The 12,222-nt window shown below is 43.8% G+C and overlaps 1 protein-coding gene across 2 annotated transcripts in view; it reads left to right on the forward strand.

The window, feature by feature from the left end:
• Nucleotides 1-12,222, forward strand: part of prkn (parkin RBR E3 ubiquitin protein ligase) — a 1,436,175-nt gene that overhangs the window by 1,408,149 nt on the left and 15,804 nt on the right. The gene's annotated exons all lie outside the window — the stretch shown is intronic.

Raw genomic sequence — 12,222 nt, forward strand, 5'->3', positions numbered from 1 at the left:
ATAGTACTCCTGACTATTCACAAGCTCCATTTAAAATGCTTAGCAATTGAAATTTTAAGGAGTTACAGGCTCCCTGCTTGGAAAATTCTAACGCTGTGAAGAAAGCTTGATTCCAGCTTCAATCCCTGCTCTTTTCTGGGTTGGACAGTCAGTGGAGCAACTACAATTGGCCATAGTGTCATACAGCTTGCATATTGCCAGCAGGTCATCTGTCGACACTGGTCATGCAACAATACGTAACCTGAGGTGTTCTAAAGGATGAGAGGGAAAATATTCTGACAGTTTTTCTTGCATTCCATTGTCATGTAGGCTCTGAATGCCCAAAAAGCATTCAGGTTAAGCAGCTCCTGGCACTTGCCCAGGTGGATTTTTCTGAGTCAGCTAACCGAAATATCATTGCATGAGTTGATAGTGGAATTTTGACAGTACCATCTCTGAGGAGAGACCAATATCACTTCTACATACTTAGGGAACCACATTAGTGGAGAGGTGTCAGCCATGGTTCAGTCAGAGGATTGCTTTGAAGAAGAGCAGGATAGTTAAAACAAAAACAAATTATCTGGTCATTATCTCATAACAGAATCACAGAGTGCAGAAGAGCCCTTTGGCCCATCGAGTCTGCACCGACACATGAGAAACACCTGATCTACCTACCTAACCACATTTACCAGCACTTGGCCCATAGCCTTGAATGTTATGACGTGCCAAGTGCTCACCCAGGTACTTCTTAAAAGATGTGAGGCAATCCGCCTCCACCACCCTCCCAGGCTGTGCATTCCAGACCGTCACCACTCTCTGGGTAAAAAAGATTTTCCTCACATCCCCCTAAACCTCCTAACTGTTTGTGGGAGCTTGATGTTTGCAATTTGGATGCCAGGTTTTCTACATTACAACAGTGCTATACTTCAAAAAGTACTTCATTGGCTGTAAAACACTTTGGAATATCCAGACTTTGTGAAAGGCTCAATATAACTAAGTTCTTATTTTTTTTCTTTTCATGGCCGACTTTTGCGAAAACATTTTAAAATTGGCATGCTAGCCAAATGCAATACATATGAACAGATGAAAATAGTCAGCCATGAAAAACCCCACTGGTTCATCTAGCCTGTTCCACTCAGTTCTAGGGATAAAAATTCATCTGCTGTCTTTTTTGTGTGAAGGGGTCATGATTAGTAACATCCCAGACTAATTTAGTTGGAGGTGAGCAGCAGACAGACTAGGTAATCCAACCTCATTACCGTGATTGTAGTCTGGAGCTGAGTGGATTCCTCGTTGCTAGGTCTTTTTCATGCTGTCATCTGCCTCCACACTCAGGCTGAATAGCATTGTGTTGAGAGCCAGCTGTCCCTCTTAAAGAGAAGTTGCCAGAATTAAAAGGTAGAAAACAGAACCAGTACAGAGGGAGGAATTCTAGAGTGACAGATGTAGCACAGGAGACATTGGAAGTATATGTGGACAAGAGGAGAGATGCCATGGTTCCTCAGGGTACTAGGAGGCCCTCAAGGACTACCTTCAGAAGGTAGTGGAAACAGTTGGCCAGGGAGGTCAACTCCTGAAGACTGGACCTGAGGACCTGGCATCAGAGAGTACATATGGGCATGCATACCAAGATGCTTGGTGCATTGACTAGCCTGCCAGACAGCCTCCTGTCACTGTCAAAGAGCACAGGGAAGTCCAGTTTCAAGTTGGCAGAGGGCATCGGCCAGAGCTTGCCCTCTTCACAGCCTCTAATGCATTTCTCTGCAATGCTGCAGACCAAGAGGCACTGCCTCCATACCTGTTGCCACCTTTGGGTGGACAGATCACTCACTCCTCTGCCACCCCGTGAGGATACAGCATCACTTCCTGAAAGATCTAGGAACTCACCACAACACCTCAAAAAACACTCCAGAGTACCTCCAAACATGTTATACGAGCAAAAGTTCTTAAAAATGACCTTATCCACAATTTGAATGCCTGGTCCTTTAAAGGAACACTAGTGCAGGACCCAGCTTGCAGCTGAATGCTTGTTGGATTCTGAATAATATACGAATTCATTGCCAAGAACTGTGTGGTCCAATTTACGTATCCTGGCATCACATCAGCAGCTGGGCTGTGTGTCATCAGAATAGTGTTCTTCACAGTCTTCCAGCGCATTCTGGAAGCGCCAACATAGGCACCATTCTCAAGACAACGTACCACGCAGGCCAGACTGGAAGCAGCTAGTAGCATAGCACGCGCCAGCAAAATGGCACTAGATCTCCAGAGTGGCACCACCAGATGAATTTCTTACCCCTGATGCCTTGTAAATCCCAGCACAGACACTCTGGAGTGCTCTACCTGAAAATGCAGTGAAAGTATTTTCAAAAGTAATTTTCAAAAGAAAATTGGATAAATATTTGAAGAGGAGATAATTGCAGGGCTATGAGGAAAGAGCAGGAAAGTGGAACTAATTGAATAGCTCTTTTAAAGAGCCAGCATAGGTCAATGGGCCAAATAGGCTCCTTTTTTATTGTATTACTTAATAATTCTGTGACATGCAATTGGATATAGTTATGCTTCAAAAACTATTTTATAAGTGTCATTCAAAAGAGCCAATTATTGATTAATTTCCCCTTTGGCATCTGAGTTCAGACAAATTATTTTCAAAAATTACCCTTACTAAACAAGATATAATTTTTTAAAAGGTATCAAGATATGTTAAGTAGATAGCTCCATTATAATTTGTTAATTATTTGTAAATTCATCTTCTTCCCTAGAAGGGTCTTCCCTCAATACATCGTGTCACTAATAGACTCTTTGCTGTCCTGCTGCCAGGCTTTCAACACTGCTGCTCTGAATGAATAACATGCAGGCTAGAATGAATAGTTAACTGCCTGCAAGACAGGAAGCAGAGAGATAAAAGGTAGCTATTCAAAATGGCGACAGATAGAAAGTGGGATCCCACAAAGATTAATGTTGGGACCATGGTTATGAACAATTTCTATTAATAATCTAGACTTTGAAACCAAAAAAGGTATTTCTAAATGTGTTGATGATACCAAAATAGTGTGATAGTCAATACTGAGGAGGACAGTAAAGTACAATAAACTTGTAGAATGGGCATATAATTGGCAAATAATTGACAAACCAACAAAAGATGACCAAAAAAAATGAAAAGGGAGAAAATAAACTTTGAGGGTAAACTAGCAAGTAATATAAAAATGGACAGTAAGAGCTTCTTTAAATATATAAGAAGGAAGAGAGAGGCCAAAGTGAATATAGGCCCCTTAGAGAATGAGGCTGGGGAAATAATAATGGGGGACTAGGAAACGGCAGAGGAATTGAATAATTACTTTGCTTCAGTCTTCATGGTAAAAGATACTAATAGCATTCCAAAAATTCTAAATAATCAAGGGGTAAAAGCGGGGAGGAAATAAATACAATAACTATCACTAGAGAAAAAGTACTAGGAAAACTAATGGGGCTAAAGGCCGATAAGTCCCCTGGACCTGATGGATTGCATCCTAGGATATTGAAGGAAGTAGCTACAGAGATAGTGGATGCACTGGTAGTAATCTTCCAAGAATCCTTCGATTCTGGATTAGTTCCAGAATATTGGAGAATGGCCAATGTAACACCCTTATTCAAAAAGGGAGGGAGACAAAAAACAGGTAACTATAGGCCAGTTAGCTTAACATCTGTCATTGGGAAAATGTTGGAGTCTATTATAAAGGATGTAATAGCAGAGCATTTAGAAATACATAATATAATCAAGCAGAGTCAGCATGGCTTCATGAAGGGGACATCATGCCGAATAAATTTATTAGAATTCTTTGAGGAGGTAACAAGCAGGATAGATAAAGGGGGACCAGTAGATGTAATATACTTGGATTTCCAAAAGGTGTTCGATAAGATATCGCACATAAGGCTACTTAATAAGATAAGACCCCATGGTGTAGGGGGTAGTATATTAGCATGAATAGAGGATTCACTAACTAATAGAAGGCAGAGGGTTGGGATAAGGGGGGCATTTTCGGGATGGCAACCTGTAACTAATGGAGTGCCACAGGGATCAGTGCTGGGCCACAATTAATTACAATATATATTAATGACTTAGATGAGGGAAGTGAATGTATTATCACCAAGTTTGTGGATGACACAAAAATAGATGGGAAGGCAAGTGGTGAGGATGACACAAGAAGTCTACAGAGGGATATAGACATGTTAACTGAGTGGGCAAAAACTTGGCAGATGGAATATAATGTGGCAAAATGTGAGGTTATGCATTTTGGCAGGAAGAATAGAGGAGCTGAATATTATTTAAGTGGAGAAAGACTGCAGAAAGCTGCAGCACAGAGGGATTTTGGAGTCCTCATGCATGAATCCCAAAAATCTAACATACAAGTTCAACATGTAATAGGGAAGGCAAATGGAATGTTGGCCTTTATTTCAAAGGAAATGGAGTATAAAAATAGGGAAGTCTTGCTAAAACTATACAAGGCGCTAGTTAGACCACACCTAGAATACAGTGAACAGTTTTTGACCCCTTATCTAAGGAAAGATATACTGGCATTGAAGGCAGTCCAGAGAAGGGATCCCAAGCATGGAGGGATTTTCTTATGAGGAGAGATTGAGTAGGTTGGGTCTGTACTCTTTGGAATTTAGAAGAATGAGAGGCAACCTTACTGAAATATATAAGATTCTTAGGGGGCTGGACAGGGTAGATGCTGAGAGGTTGTTTCCCCTTGTGGGAGAACCTAGGACCAGAGGGCATAATCTCAGAGTAAGGGGGCACACATTTAAGACAGAGATGAGGAGAAATTTCTTCTCTCAGAGGGTAGTCAATCTGTGGAATTCTTTACCGCAGAGGGCTGTAGAGGTTGGGTCATTAAGTATATTCAAGGCTGAGATAGACAGATCTTTAATCATTAAGGGAATCAAGGGCTATGGGAACAAGGCAGGAAAGTGGAGTTGAGGATTATCAGGTCAGCCATGATCTCATTGAATAGTGGAGCAGACTTAATGGGCCGATTGACCTTCTTCTGCTCCTACGTCTTATGATCTAAACGAAATTCAACACAGGTAAGTGTGAAGAATTACATTTTGGTTAAAAAAATAAGGAGGACACATGCTATTTGGAAAATAAGAATCTAAACGAGGTAGCAGAGAAAAGGGATCTGGGAATACACAAGTCATTAAAAGTAGCGCCGCAGGTAAATAAGGTCATAAATAAAGCCAATCAAGCAATAGGGTTTATTTTTAGTAAAGTAGAGAAATCGTGCTAGACTTGTATTAAATATGGTTAGACCACAATTGGAGTACTCTGTACACTCCTGGTTGCCATATTATAAAAAGGGATGTACAGGCAGTGGAGAGGGTGCAAGAAAGATTTATGAGGATGGCATCAGTCGTGCAAAGTTACACTTAACAAGAGCAACCACATGTTGTATTTCTGTGTTGTAATAAGACATTCCAAGGCATTTCACAGGAGTGTTATAAAGTGAAAAATGATCCAACATGTACAAAAGAGCTGAGCTCCAGAGGTGAGGTGAGAGTGACTGCCCTTTACATCAAGGTCACTTTTGACCAAGTATGGCATCAAGGAGCCCTAGTAAAACTGGAGTCAACGGGAATCAGGGAAAAACTCTCCACTGGTTGCAGTCATACCTAATACAAAGGAAGATAGTTTTGGTTGTTGGCGGTCAATCATCTCAGTTACAAGACATTGCTGCAGGAGCTCCTCAGGGTAGTGTCCTAGGCCCAACCATCTTCAGCTGCTTCATCAATGACCTTCCTCCAACATAAGGTCAGAACTGGGGATATTCACTGGTGATTACTCAATGTTCAGCACCATTCACAAATCCTCAGATACTGAAGCAGTCCATGTCCACATGCAACAAAAACCTGGACAACATTTCAGGACTGGACCAATAAGTGACAAGTAACATTCATGCCACACAATGTGCCAGGCAATGACCATCTCCAGCAAGAGAGGATCTAACCATCTCCCCTTGACATTCAATGGCATTACCATCGTTGAATCCCCCACTATCAACATCCTGGAGGTTACCATTGACCAGAAACTGAACTGGACCAGCCATATAAATTCTGTGGCTTCAAGAGCAGATCAGAGGCTAGGAATTCTGCCAAGAGTAACTCACCTCTTGACCTCCCACAAAGCCAGTCCACCATCTACAAGGCACAAGTCAGGAGTGTGATGGAATACACTCCATTTGCCTGGATGAGTACAGCTCCAACAACAGTCAAGAGGTTCAACACCATCCAGCCAAAAGCAGCCCACTTGATTGGCACCCCATCCACTACCTTCAACATTCACTCCTTCCACCATCAACGCATGATGGCAGAAATGTGTGCCATCTAGAAGATGCACTGCAACAAGTCACCAAAACTACTTCGACAGCACCTTCCAAACCCATGGGGCAGAATTTTTCTGTCGGCCAGCCAGGGACGGGGCCTGCTCGCCGATGCAAAAATGACTCGGAATGATGTCAGGGGGAACACCCGACGTCATCCCGCCCCATTTAAATATTCAGGAAGGTGGGCGGACAGCGCGATCAGCTGTCCGACCGTTGACCTGTCAATGGCCAATTGAGGCCATTAACAGGATCATTAAGCCAATTAAAGGCCCTGCCTGTCCAACCTTAAGGCTGGCGGGCAGGCCAGGAGCCCCAGCGGGCTTCTGAAAAAACATGAAACCTCATCCATTGGTGGGATGAGGTTTCATGTCTGTTTTTAAAAAGTTTAATAAAGTTTGTGTGATATTTATTAACATGTCCCATCTCGTGTGACATTGTCACATGAGGGGGACATGTTAATAATTTTTTTATTATTCTATTTTTGAAGTTTGAAACACTGTCAGTGATCACCCTGAGGCAGTACTTAGTCTCAGGGAGATGTGCACTCTTTCGCGCGCATGTGCGAAAGAGCACACTCTGACTGTTGGAGAATCTCTCTCCCCCCTCTGCACAGGAAGCGCATAGCGCTTCCTGTCGGGCGGCCCACTGGGTGGACCTTAATTGGCCCCCCCACTTAAAATGGCGGCGGGGCCCGTTTCGGCGGTGGCGATTGGCTGCCCTCCCGCCTGCCGCCGAGCCAGTGGGGCCCGCCCGCCCATCAAGGGCAAAATTCTGCCCATGACTTCTACCATCTAGAAAGACAAGGGCAGCAGATGCATGAGAATGCCACCACCTGCAATTTCCCCTCCAAGCCAAACACCATCCTGACTTGGAAATATATCTCCGTTCCTTTGCTGTCGCTGAGTCAAAATCCTAGAACTCCCTTCCTAACAGCACTGTGGGTGTACCTACACCACATGGACTGCAGCAGTTCAAGAAGGCAGCTCACCACCACCTTCTCAAGGGCAATTAGGGATGGACAATACATGCTGGCTGCGCTAGTAATGCCCACATCCTGTGAATGAATACATTTTTAAAATATAGACACTAAGGTAATATGAATTAGAACGTAAGGCAGATGGCCAAAAGCTTGGCCATAGAGGTAAGTTTTAAGGAGCATCTTAAAGAGAGGGAGAGAGTCAGAGAGTTTTGGGGAGGGAATTCCTGAACTTAGGGTTCAGGCAGCTGAAGGCACGGCCTCTAATGGTGCAGCAATTAAAATCAGGGTGCTCAAGAGGCCAGAACTAGATAAGCATAGATATCTTGGAGGGTTGTGGGCCTGGAGGGCAGTAGAGAGGTAGGGAGGGATGAGCCCACAGGGGGGTTTGAAAACAAGGATGAGAACTTTAAAGCCAGGACATTGTTTGATTGGGAGCCAGTGTAGATCAGTGAACACATGGGCGATAGGTGAATGGAACTTGGTATGAATAAGTACGTGGGCAGCAGAGTTTTGGATGACCTCAAGTTTACAAAGGTTAGAATGTGGGAGACCAGCCAGGGGTGCTTTGGAGTAATCGAGTGTGGAGGTAACAAAAATATGGAGGAGGATTTTAGCAGCATATGAGCTAAGGCAGGGACGCAGTCAGGCAGTGTTACAGAGGTGAAAATAAGCAGTGTTAGTGATGGCATGGATATGTGGTTGGAAGCTCATCTCTGAGTCACATATGATACTAGGGGGAGGATTTTTCCCTCATCGGACGGGCTCGGCGGGGGCAGGTGGAGGCAGTTGGGAAGCTGACCGCCGCCTGTGATCGGAGCCGGACTGTGATTTCACGCTGGCTGTGTGCTGAGCACAGAGCTGCCTCAGAGAGATGAGCATTTTTCAAAATAAAAAGTAAAGATTTCTAAAATGTTGTAAAACATGCCGTCTCATGTGACTTTGTCGCATGAGCAGGGGCATGTTATAAATGAAATTGTTAAAAATCTATTTTATTTTTATTTGCTGTTGGAAATCTCATCCCGCCCGTGGATGAGGTTTTCTAAAAAAATTCAAAGGCCGCTTGGCCTTTTCATCTGCCCACCAACCGTGAGGTTGGACGGGCAGCAGAACATTTAAATCAATTACCTTTTTAATGGGCTGGCATTGGAAGGTATGAGGGGCCATGGGGCTGGGAGGCATAGCTTGGCATGTATGGTATGAATGACCATGAGGGATGATAGGTGGGGAGCATGAATTGGCTGCAAGCATGACCCAGACCTCCCTGTCGCTTGCCATTTCAACACTCCACCCTGCTCTCATGCCCACATGTCCGTCCTTGGCCTGCTGCATTGTTCCAGTGAAGCTCAACGCAAACTGGAGGAACAGCACCTCATCTTCCGACTAGGCACTTTACAGCCTTCTGGACTGAATATTGAGTTCAACAATTTTAGATCATGAACTCTCTCCTCCATCCCCACCCCCTTTCCGATCCCCCCCTTTTTTTCCAATAATTTATATAGATTTTTCTTTTCCCACCTATTTCCATTATTTTTAAATGTATTTCCATCCATTGTTTTATCTCTACCTTTTAGCCTATTTTGATCCCTTCCCCCCACCCCACCCCCACTAGGGCTATCTGTACCTTGCTTGTCCTGCTTTCTACCCTTAATTAGCACATTCCTTAGATAATATCACCACCTTCAACACCTCTTTGTCCTTTTGTCTATGACATCTTTTGGCTATCTCCACCTATCACTGGCCCTCTATCCAGCTCTACCTGTCCCACCCGTCCCCCCTTAAACCAGCTTATATTTCACCTCTTTTCTATTTTTATTTAGTTCTGTTGAAGAGTCATACGGACTCGAAATGTTAACTGTGTCCCTCTCCGCAGATGCTGCCAGACCTGCTGAGTTTTTCCAGGTATTTTTATTTTTGTTTTGAATTGGCATGTGTTGGCATGGATGGAGCATTGGATGTGGTATTGGGAGTGTGTGAGGTGTTGTGAGGGAGTGTGAGTGGTGAGTGCTAGAGGGCTGTTTTTTGTTTCATTCTTTTTCTCACCGCTGGGACAAAGTGCCAAAGCAGTTATGCAGTTACAGAGTACTTAATGACATATTTCCCTGTCATGTCTTCAGCCCTCTCAATTAACATTTCCTTCACACCTTGCTTTCATTGGTGAGCTCCAGGAAACCTTTACAGCCAAAGTTAAACTGCAAAATACATGTCAATATTGCTCTAATTGAACAATTACCATATTGAAATTGACAATCTAGTTCTCCCAGGGGTTTGCTCCCATATGAACATACAAGTTAGGAGTAGGAGTAGACTGTAGGCCATTCAGCCCCTTGGGTCCGCTCCACCATTTAATAAGATCATGGCTGATCTAATTATGGCCTCAACTCCACATTCCACCTACCCCCGATAGCCTTTGACTGTCTTGTTAGTCACGAAGCTATCTATCCCTCTGTCTTAAAAATATTTAATTACCCTGCCTCCACCGCTCTCTGGGGAAGAGAATTCCAAAGATTCACAACCCTCTGTGAGAAAAAATTTCTTCTCATCTCTATCTTAAACGGGAGACCCCTTATTTTTACGTCGTGTCCCCCAGTTCTAGTCTCTCCCACGAGGGGAAACATCTTTTCAGTATCCACTCCGTCAAGCCCCCTCAGGACCTTATAGTTTCAATAAGATAGCCTCTTAATTTTCTAAACTCCAATGGATAAAGACGCTGCCTGTCCAACCTTTGTTCATAAGATATCCAACCCCCCTCACCTCCCCATCCCAGATATCAGTACTCTAGATGTGGTCTCACCAACACAGTCCAACTGTAGCAAAACTTCCCTACTTATATCCTCCATTCCCCTTGCAATGAATGACAACATTCCATTTGCCTTCCTAAACACTTGCTGTACCTACATACTAACTTTTTGTGATTCATTTACCAGGACACCTGGATCCCTCTGTACCTCAGAGTTCTGCAATCTCTCTCCATTTAAATAATATGCTGTTTTTCTATTCCTCCTGCCAAAGTGGACAAGTTCACATTATCCTCCAACTGCCAAATTTTAGAACCATAGAACACTACAGCACAGAAAACAGGCCATTCAGCCCTTCTAGTCTGTGCCGAAATATTATTCCGCTAGTCCCATTGACCTGCACCTAGTCCATAACCCTCCAGACCTCTCCCATCCATGTATCTATCTAATCTATCTTAAAACTTAAGAGTGAGCCCGCATTTACCACGTCAGATGGTAGCTCGTTCCACACTCTCACCACTCTCTGAGTGAAGAAGTTCCCCCTAATGTTCCCCCTAAACCTTTCCCCTTTCACCTTAAAGCCATGTCCTCTCGTGTTTATTTCTCCTAATCTAAGTGGAAAGAGCCTACTCGCATTTACTCTGTCTATACCCCTCACAATTTTGGCCCATTCACTTAACCTATCTACGTCCCTTTGCAGATGCCTTTTGTCCTCTTCACAATTTACTTTCCTACCGAAGAAGTCATATTGGACTCAAAACATTAACTCTCCACAGATGCTGCCAGACCTGCTGAGTTTTTCCAGCATTTTCTGTTATTATTTCAGATTTCCAGCATCTGCAGTAGTTTGCTTTTACTTTCTTACCTAACTTTGTGTCATCAGCAAATTTAGCAACCATACATTCGTCCCTTCTTCCACACAGCCTGACATGCTTGAAAGGAATACAAAAGTCAGCTAGTTAAAGCCGGCTTCCTAAAGGGCTTGCATTTTTCCAGGATTTCACCCACCCACCCACCCCCTACCGCAGCATCCAAAATCACACTTCCAGGTTAATGGACATCCCCATTGTCGGTCAAATCCTCTCAGAAATTGTTTTTTCAATGCTTCCTGATTTTCCTAATGAAAATTGCAACTCAGTAAAAAATTGCATTTATTTTTAAATTCCTGGAGACTCCAGGGCAATCCAGGGGGGTCGACAATGCTAGTTGTCGTCCCCATTTCTGCATGGGGCACTTGGGCACATGCCCCATTGGCCTCTGCATGGTCCCAAATCTTTTCCAACCAATGAAGCATTTTGGAAGTAACTGACCATATGCAGCAAAATGCAGCAGCCAATTTGCACACAGCTATATCCCACAGACATGAGAAAATGACCAGAAATGTTGGCCAGGACTCAGTCACTTTGCTGTGCTATTTAGTTTGTTCAATTGATATCATTGGAATCATTTGTATTTTCTTAGTGTGAAAGATAACTTTGAATTATCAGGAGTAGGCTGTGTTTACAGTAATTGTAGATAATTACAGGATTTCTTGTGATAAATTGTACCCTCAGCCTTTCTGGCTGTCAAAAGCAAAGTACAGACTGTAAATATGTTAACATCCTTGATAATAAAGAAACAAATTTCTTAAACTTTTATTCACTATTATCACCAACAGTAATATCTAGCCAAAGTAAAAGCAGAAAATGCTGGAAATACTTAGCAGGTCAGGCAGCATTGATGGAGAGAAAAACAGAGCACAGAATCATCCTAGATTTGCACTAAATGTGGTAGCGGGCAGGTAAAACGTCATTTTACCCCACCGGTCGCAATGGCAGCTTTTCACGGTGTATCATCCCAAACCCACCGTATTAATTATGCATTCCCAGGAAGTGCACCATTTCCATAGCAGGGGGGCTCTCATTCGCCCGCCATGCCATCAACTCGCTGCTTCATCACGCTGGGCGCCATATTTAAGTTCAGCCATGCACACACCTCTCAGAGCTTCCAGCCCAGGACTGCTGCACAGAAGACATGGCCCCGAAAGGTAAAAAGACTGCAGGCCCCCAGGTTCTACAACGCACCCCTCAAGCACCTTCTGGACCCAATGGAGGCCCGCTGTGACATCCTCTACCCCCACTCTGGCTGCAGGATGGGCAGCAACCTCCGGCTTGAGAGGTGGCGGTCAGCA

This window comes from Cetorhinus maximus, chromosome 14 (assembly GCF_964194155.1).
Source record: "Cetorhinus maximus chromosome 14, sCetMax3.hap1.1, whole genome shotgun sequence".
In the NCBI taxonomy this organism is placed as follows: Eukaryota; Metazoa; Chordata; class Chondrichthyes; order Lamniformes; family Cetorhinidae; genus Cetorhinus; species Cetorhinus maximus.